This window comes from Heterocephalus glaber, unplaced genomic scaffold, assembly GCF_053883595.1.
Source record: "Heterocephalus glaber isolate CG9 unplaced genomic scaffold, H.glaber_assembly_v1.0 deba00001454, whole genome shotgun sequence".
Taxonomy (NCBI): Eukaryota; Metazoa; Chordata; class Mammalia; order Rodentia; family Bathyergidae; genus Heterocephalus; species Heterocephalus glaber.
Window position 1 is genome coordinate 461457 of NW_028258303.1, and position 8673 is coordinate 470129.

At 40.2% G+C, this 8673-nt stretch overlaps 1 pseudogene; it reads right to left on the minus strand.

The window, feature by feature from the left end:
- Nucleotides 1-5430: 5430 nt before the first annotated feature.
- LOC101713097 (nuclear receptor subfamily 5 group A member 2 pseudogene) lies at nt 5431-7014 on the minus strand (annotated as a pseudogene).
- Nucleotides 7015-8673: the final 1659 nt, after the last annotated feature.

The following is an 8673-nucleotide window of genomic DNA, read 5'->3' on the forward strand; positions in this document are numbered from 1 at the left end:
AATAATATGTTAATTGTTACAATCTGGTTTTTGCAGGTTATTTTAAAACAAGAGAATTATATGGAGACTTTTAGGTTTGGGGAGATGGCTAAATGGGTCTCCCCTTGGTGAATAAAGAAGCAACTGCCCAGAAAAGTTATTCTGGTGGGAGCCTCAGTAATTTTCATAGCCTTATGGGAAGACACAGACCCCAATAAACATTGCTTAAATATGTTATTATAAAAGGTTTGCATTGGTCATCATCAAAGGGTTAAGTTCTAAATATGTTATTGTAATATGTTTATATTGGTCATCTTCAAAACAAAATTTTCAGTGGGAAAAACAAGGTGTTATTAGTAAGATGCTTTTGGTACCAAGCTACATTACAGGACATAATATTTTATATGATTGCAATAATTACTCTTGCTACATTTCTGGTGTACAAAATGTATTCAGGTCTTCTGACTGTACAGGCCCTTCAACATATTGTTTATGGTAATAACCTCCTTTTGATCCAGGTATTCACCTTTCTCTTATGTTCTAGGTATTTATAATAACAGGTACATTTATAGGCCCATACATTTTCCTTAGATGGCATCCTATCAAAAGGTTATAACTTAAATAAGAGTTTCCTTATTTTATGTGTTTTTGGAGTGGAGTGAGTGCATTTAACAATGGCTATTTTACACTAAGATACACATCTAAGTGTGTTACAAAGATAATGTCATCATGATTGTCATGCTAAACTATTATGTGTGGCTCCTGATTTAAAGATTTTTCTGTTGATATTCTACAGGAATTCAATTACTAGAACAACCATGATTGATAAAAATAATAGTCCTTTAACTATATTTTAGATTCCGAAATGCTTGCTATCCAGGTAAAATTATAATAGTTAAGTTCATTACTCCTATTGCAATGCTAATGTTATTGATCTTCTCTTCTGGGTGTTCAACCACTAAAGTCCAGAGACCACTACAAAGATAACTGGGCCAAGACAGCCAATATTTTAGCCCTGCCCCTCCAAGGTCAACAAAGATCCAGAACATGAAGGAACCTTTTCTACAAGATCTTGTATTTTTGGTAAATCACTGAACCTCCTGTGCAGGGAGGTTGTTGGACACCAAAGCAACAACTGCAATGTGCCAAAGGAATGTCACCTGGAGGGAAAAATCTCCCATGCTTTCACAGAAAGCAACATGGTTAAGTAAGACCATGACACATCCTGATGGCTGACATTGACAGGAGCTGAGAGGGTCTATACATGGTTCCAAGATATTGCCTGAAGAGACTTAATTGACCTTGATAGAGGTTAATTTTATTTAATATAGGTCTCAGTGAAACTTGGTCTTAACCACCCAGTAGAAAAGTATAATTAAAGATATGTAAAATCAAGAACATAGTTATATAGCTAGACTTAAAAAGAGGGTCTAATTGCTGGCCCCCTCTGACAGTTTCCATATACACTGGTAGCTAACCACTGTTATGGGTCATTAGATAAAACTATGGTAAAATTTATATGAACTCAATAATAATTTTAAAATTTTTTGGCTCAAATTGTTTTTTGAAATTATTAAATTTTTAGTCCTCTTACAGCTACAATTAAAACTATGACAAAAAATCAGACTTTAGATAATCTCCGTTAATGGAGGTTCTACAGGTCAACAAGTTACATTCACTATTTTAGTCCCCTAAAACCAGTTTCTAAACATGGCTCTTTCACCAAATCACCCTTTTATTTTAGTGTTTATACCTTGACTATACATGCTCTAACTTCTTTAAAAATTTTGTTTATTCTTGCCTATAGGCTGCCAAACTCACATACAACAAATGTGCTCAATTTTTTTAACCAAAATCCACAAGATTGATCTTATAAAGAGACTTTATAATTACTAAATTACCACTTGTTTTTTTATTTAAGTCCTGTTAAATTAGCTCCCTAGAAGGGGCCCCCAACTGCAGTCTTCCCTACATTGACCCTTCTCAGCTCAAAGCAGTTAGATGAAACCTGTGCCCCTTCTCCCCTAAACACAATTGGGGATAGCCCTTTCAAAAAGAGCTTATTATAGACAACTAAGCCAGTTAAACATATTATAAGTCCTTATAACCCATACAGACAAGCCATTGTTGAGTGTACTCTCTTTTCCCTAAAAACACATTTACATAAACAAGAAAGGGGGAGTACAGCTACCTCTACAATCTCAATTAGATTTTGTCACCTTCTCTAGTTGTGTTCATTTAAAAAAAATTTTAAATCTACTTATGGAAAGTAAATATCCTCCATCAAAACTCCATTGATACTAAGATAAATCAACAGACATGTCCTACACAAAAATGTTGTCAAAGGATGTCTTAACTAAAAGGTAAAATGGCTCAATCCAATTAAAAATAAATGGGCCAGAGTATGCTTGTGTTCCAACAGTGGACAAACTCAGACCCACCTTTGGCTCATCCCCTTCCTTGGGAAACTCTTATTTCAGTACCTATTTTTAGCAATTAGTCTGACATATTGGGAGGCCATCCTGATGCTCATATCTCTCCTACATCTACCACCTATAATTACACCAGGAGAACAGTGGGCCTCCCTCTCTGTCTCAGCCCATCTTCCCTCTGTCTCTCACTTTGGGTAATTGAAAAGACACCCATTGTCCATAATGCATCAGGTGCTGATCGAGATGAGTTGATGCTAATACATAGTTTCAATCTTACCTCAACAGATAATCTTCATAACTTTTCATGCCCCCTCTCCTCTTGCCATAATGTCACTCATTATGTTCTTCTCTCAAGGTATGCTTCTTGGTGAGACTATTGTCCCCATAAAGTAAATGAAATAGTTATACAAAATATAACTTTCCAGGATTGGTCCCATATAAAGTATGTTACTGGCCACCTTCTAGCATTGGTACTACGTATATCATCAAAATACTTCCAAAGAAATCTTTAGTGATTGGCTGCCAGTTTATGTATTAGCATCAGCTTGTCTCGATCAGCACCTGATGCATTATGGACATTATGGAATTATGTCTCTAGTTACTCTGCTTGCCACCACAGTGGTTGCATTCCTGGCCTTAGCACAAAACATACAGAATGTGCAGTTTGTCAATCATTTAGCAAAATATACCTCTTATGCCCTTGAGACCCAGGAAGATATTGATGTTAAATGGGAAGTACAGGTTAATGACTTAGAAGCTACAGTGCTAGAGGTTGGTAATCAAGTTAAAGCCCTACAATACCATCAAGGATTGAGTGTCATGCTAAATACCCTCACGTTTGCATCACTGATCTTCCTTACAATGAGTCACAGTGTGATTGGGAAAAGATTGCTACACATTTAATGGGTATCTTTCATCATACCAATCTCAGCCTCGATCTTCACTCCTCAGGACATGGCAAAATCAGTTCTTCATTCATTAACTGGATTCAATCCTTTCAACCTGGCCAAACATAGCATTGCTATGATCCTGGGAATTCTGATTTTCCTGTTGCTACTAATGATGTGTTCAGTAGTCCTCTACAGAGTCTTCCAAGGACAACTCACTGAACTTGTGTTGAGATAACATCGTCACAAGATATAGCTACAAAACAGAACAGGGGGAGATGCTGGGAGCACTGTGCTGTAAATGTGCCTTCCTCCCCATCCATTCTCCATAAAAACATCAAAGCATGATAATCTGCAGATCTTAGCTACTCTCCCAGTTCTGGTTACAGACCAGACCCTTCTCCCCTTGAACTTTCCTTATCTCTACTACTGTAAATAAACAAACTGCAGTTGCCTGGCAGTCCTTTTCTCCCATCAGGAGTAAAGCCCCACCTGGGTCCAGCTTTTGTATCTCTTTGTTCTGTCTTTTTCTTCATCCCCCACCATTTTCCCTCTGTGGTCCCTTCAGCCACACGGACCATGGCAGGCTGCTCTCAGTCACAGGGGCTATTTATATTCCTTACCACATGCGCCTCCATTTATGAAACCAGCAATGACATGACAAATCCTCATACTTGTAATCTCTCCAGCTTCTGCTTCTATTACCAGCTGGTGAAAAATATTTTTACAGGGCTTGTGTGATTGGGTTAGACCAACCCTGATCATCTATTTTAAGGTTGATTAGCAACCTTAATTACATCTGTAAAATTCTTTTGCCATGTAATATAATCCCGGGAGAAACACAAGGGGGCAGAAACTGTGGAGACCATCTTACAATTATGCTAGAAAAGAAGGTTAGAAAAATAAGGACAAGATTATGCAGCTGAGGTGTACACATGTGACAGAGAGGTAGCATGAGACTCTGAAGAAATTTTATTAATATTTTTTTCTCTGTAATTTAAAAATAATCTAAAATTGAAAAATTAGGTTCATAAAACATTAAAAGCTACAAAAAGGGGCAAATATTAAATTGCAATTTTTTTTTACTTTAAAGTATTAATACTTTATTTCAAACAAATATTGATCCGCATCTGCACAGCTACCTTTTAGAATCATGAAATAAGACAAGACTTTCATACCTGTGGCATTTTGTGTTAATAATACTGACAGTGTTGTTCCGAGACTATTTGACATCCCAGCAAAAGGTGTTTACTTTTAAATGAATACAAACTTTGATGATTAAAAAGACAGATCCTAGTAAGCCTTTTGGCCAGAAATTCTTATGAAATTCAACAATGCCAAAGCCACATTTCAGCAACAGTAGCAGAAATAAGATCTAACTTGCTTTAGTTATGGAGTATTTGCTTAAAAAATTTGTAGTCATATCCCGTAATATTAATTAATGCTTATATATGATAGAAGAGGGACACTGCCTTTTTTTCCCAATCATGAGCACATGACAAAACGAACTGGAACATATTTAAAATGGCAAGCTGACGTATTTATAGACTGTTCTTAATAGCTGTTTGCAGATCTACAACACAGACATTCAGAATTCATGATTTAGTGGAGCTACTACTGGGTGTGTCTGACCACAGGACCTTAGTACAGATTCCGTGGTCACAGGGCAGAAGGTGCAGGGGCCCTTCGGAGGAAGTGGGAGGAGCAGTCACAGGTGCGGCTGATGCATTCTTGAGAACTGTTTTAGTTCAGCTTCACCATGGAGGAATTCTGTAAACGCAAACCCCACACTGAACAAGCCTAATTAATAACACAGATTAGTTTCTAAATTTCTTCACAGTGGAGATCAGCTTAAATATACAAGAATTGTTCTGTCCATTTTTATTCTGACACAGTGTTGGAATCCGTCTGTGAGTTCAAGCCACTCCATTACAATGTCTTTCATATGAACCCTCTGGGGATGTGAAGCCTTTGATTCACAGTTTGCAATACAAATACCCTGATACATCATTTATTTTCTATTAAGTATTTGATTATTATGCTTTTTAAAATTCAATATCTTTAAACCAAGTTTTTATTTAGTGTTGCTTGGAGCAATTCAGAGTATTTTTTTTTCCCCTCCCCACCTCAACTCTTTTTGTTCTGAAAGCAGCGCTCCTAGGGTTGTAACTTACGCTCTTTTTGCATGCAACATTTCGATGAGAAGGTTATTACAGGGGACATCCCCATTCAGGTGCTTGTAGTAGAGGTATTCTTCAGCCTGCATGCTAATTGCCCAGATTCCCGGTAGTTGAAGTAGTAGCTGCCCAAACTTGTCTCCTTGCTGTGGGTAGTTGCAAAGTGTATAGTCTAGCAGGGCCGTGTTGACTTGTTCCTGGATACCTTCGGCCAGCTGGAAGTTCTCGAGGTTTTTGACATCTAAACTAAAGAGCACCAAGAAATTTAGACACACAAACTCTCGCTGATCCAACTGTAGGTTCCAAGGTTTTCCCACCAGCTCTTATGCGTGACTCATGAGGTTGTTGAGGGTGGCACCAGCTTGTGATGCTATTATAGAATAGTCCATTTGTTGCCCAGTAACCAGGAGGATTGAGCCTTCCTTTCCATGGACCACTTGCCAGTAGATGTGGTCGAGGATTAAGAGCTCACTCCAGCAGTTCTGAAGCAGGTTCATTTGGTCATCAACCTTAAGTTCTAGGAAGAAGATGCTACTCCTGGCCCACTCAACAATGGAGAAGAGGGTTTGGTCCACCATTTTGCACATCAGCCCAAATATGCTCAGCTTTTCATGCTTGCTGCAGTTAGCCTGCTCTTGCTGCAAATAGGCCATGATTTTGGCTTGCACTTGAGGCTCGTCTGGCTCACACTTTAAAAGTTCCAGTATCAGATGTGGGATCCTCGCTGGAGAGCTGGTCTGGTAACCATCCATATAGGAGTAGCCCGTGATGGACTCAGGAGAGCTGGTGTAGGGGTCTGGGTACTCAGACTTGATGGCCCTGGTAGGAAAATGGCCATATGTTTGGTAACCTTGCAGGCTGCCATGAGGTGGCATTGTCATGCTAATGGGGGATGTGACAAAAGGACTTCTGTCATAGTCTGTAGGAGGCAAGGCAGCATGGTTCGGAGGTAGACCTTTGGAGGCAGAGTGGATGTTCTGAATTGCAGAGGAGATGGTCAGGTCGGAGGGCATTGCTTGGATGGCCTGAGACATGGCTTCTAGCTTAAGTCCATTGGCTCGGATGAGGGCTTTTTTCTGTTGCTTCAGGGGCCCGTCTCTCTTATACATTGGTCCAAACTTATTCCTTCCTCCACGCATTCGGTCAGCTCTTACCGCTTCTAGTTTCATTCCAACACTCAGACATTTTTGAAATCGACAGTAAGGACAACGTTTTCTCTGTGTTTTGTCAATTTGGCAATTCTGGTTTTCTATACATGTGTACCTTTTATTATTTTGGACTGTTCGCTTAAAAAATCCCTTGCAGCTTTCACAGGTGAGCAGCCCATAATGGTACCCAGACACTTTATCACCACACACGGGACAGAGCTCTTCAAGGTCTTCATCGTAGGAGTAATTCACCATTTTAAACTGAGACACTGGCATGTTTTCCGGCATCGGCCCCTGTCCCCCATGCGATCGAGCCGGTCCCAGGGCTTCTGTCTCCACTTTGGGCAGCATGACCGGGCGGCAGCGCGCGAGCCTGGGGGGTCGGGGTCAGTTCGGGAGCCCAGCACCTGGACACGTGCAGACAGCTCCGCTCTGGCGGGAGGAGGGAAGCGGCGCCAGGTGCCCACTCCCCTCCGGCTCGCCGGCGCGCGCCTCCGCCCGAGCTGCACGCCGGGACCTCGGGGCCCGTCCTGTCCCCACCGGGAGAGGGCGAGGAGCTAGGGGCTACGAGAGCAGGCGAAGACGGCGAGATCCCGGCGCCCTGGCGCGGCCCGGCGAGGGCATAGCTGCCGGGCCCCGGATCGCGAGCCGCCGGGCTCGGGCGGGCGGTGCAGGCTCCGCGGGGCTGCTGCGACCGCCAGTCCCGGACGGCTAGGGGACTCCTCTGCACTCGCCTGACCCCGGCTCCGGACGGCAAGGGTCTCCGCTCTCGCGCTCGCGCCTAAATTGCAAATTTTTGAACAAGCTGCATATTATTTTTATATTAATGTAATACTGAACACATAGCTGGTGTCACCAAACACTTCTGTCAATAATTAAACTTTTTGAAAACTTTTTAAAAAATTAATTAATTTATTTATTTTTGGTACCAGGATCGAACTCGGGTCCTTGCGCTTGTGCAGCAGGTGGCAAAACCACTGAGCTAAATCCCCGGCCCTGAAAGAATTTTTTAATAATTATATTTTAGAAGTAGTTTCTATGCAATAAAAAAACTATTTGAAGTATTTGTTTTCTTAACCCATTGATAAAAACTGCCTCACTAAGTTTTTTAAAGGACCAATGATGATCATTCATGCAAACTATAATTGGCCATTTCACAATATTCCAAACTAATCAGCATCTGGGTATGTAGTTCAGTGGTACAGCACTTGCCTAGCATGTAGGAGGCTTTCAGTCCAATCCCCATCACTGGAAACAAACAAAAACTGGTTGGAAGTGTGTGACTTGCAACATTCCAATGTGGGGTACAACTGCTCCATACAAATTATTTCAAAAAATCTAAAGGAATATTTTATTTAAATTAAAGTTTATTAAATTTTCCTTAAGCAACTTCTAAATGAAAAATAATCTACTCTGCAATGTTAGAGATTAGTAAATAAACATTAACAGATTCTGTAGAGAATTTGCATTGGATAGTGTGTTATTTTGCCTTCTGAGTATCAGTTAGATACATGCCCAAATTAATTTCCAACACAGACTATCCAAATCACACTAATCCAATCTGTTGCAATTTGATCCTCAGAGGGATTTTGTGATTGAAATTGAAAAATTTTTATTTCAGGTTTTCATATAAACACATAATCTGAGTAACAATAGCCCATTCAGAAAGCAACTTTTCCATACCATCTATTGATCCCACCCCTACCTTCTTATGTATGTTCACACTTATCTTACTTTCAAATTTTTTGTTTTGTTTTACAGTAGTAGGGATTAAAACTGAGGCATGCTTAGTGACATCCTAAGATTTTTTTCCTTTTTAAAAATTTTGGACAAATTCTCTCTAAATTGCCCATGCTGACTTGAAACTTCCAATCCTCCTGCCTCAGTCTCTTGAGTAGTTGAGATTACAGGCATGCACTACTTCTGGCTTTCCAGTTGATGTTAACACAACATTTAAAAACCTTACACTTTAATTTATGCTATTTCACTTTCATAACAGGCTCCCTTCCCTAATTTTCAAAGTTCTTATGGAGCAAAAAAAAAGCCATCA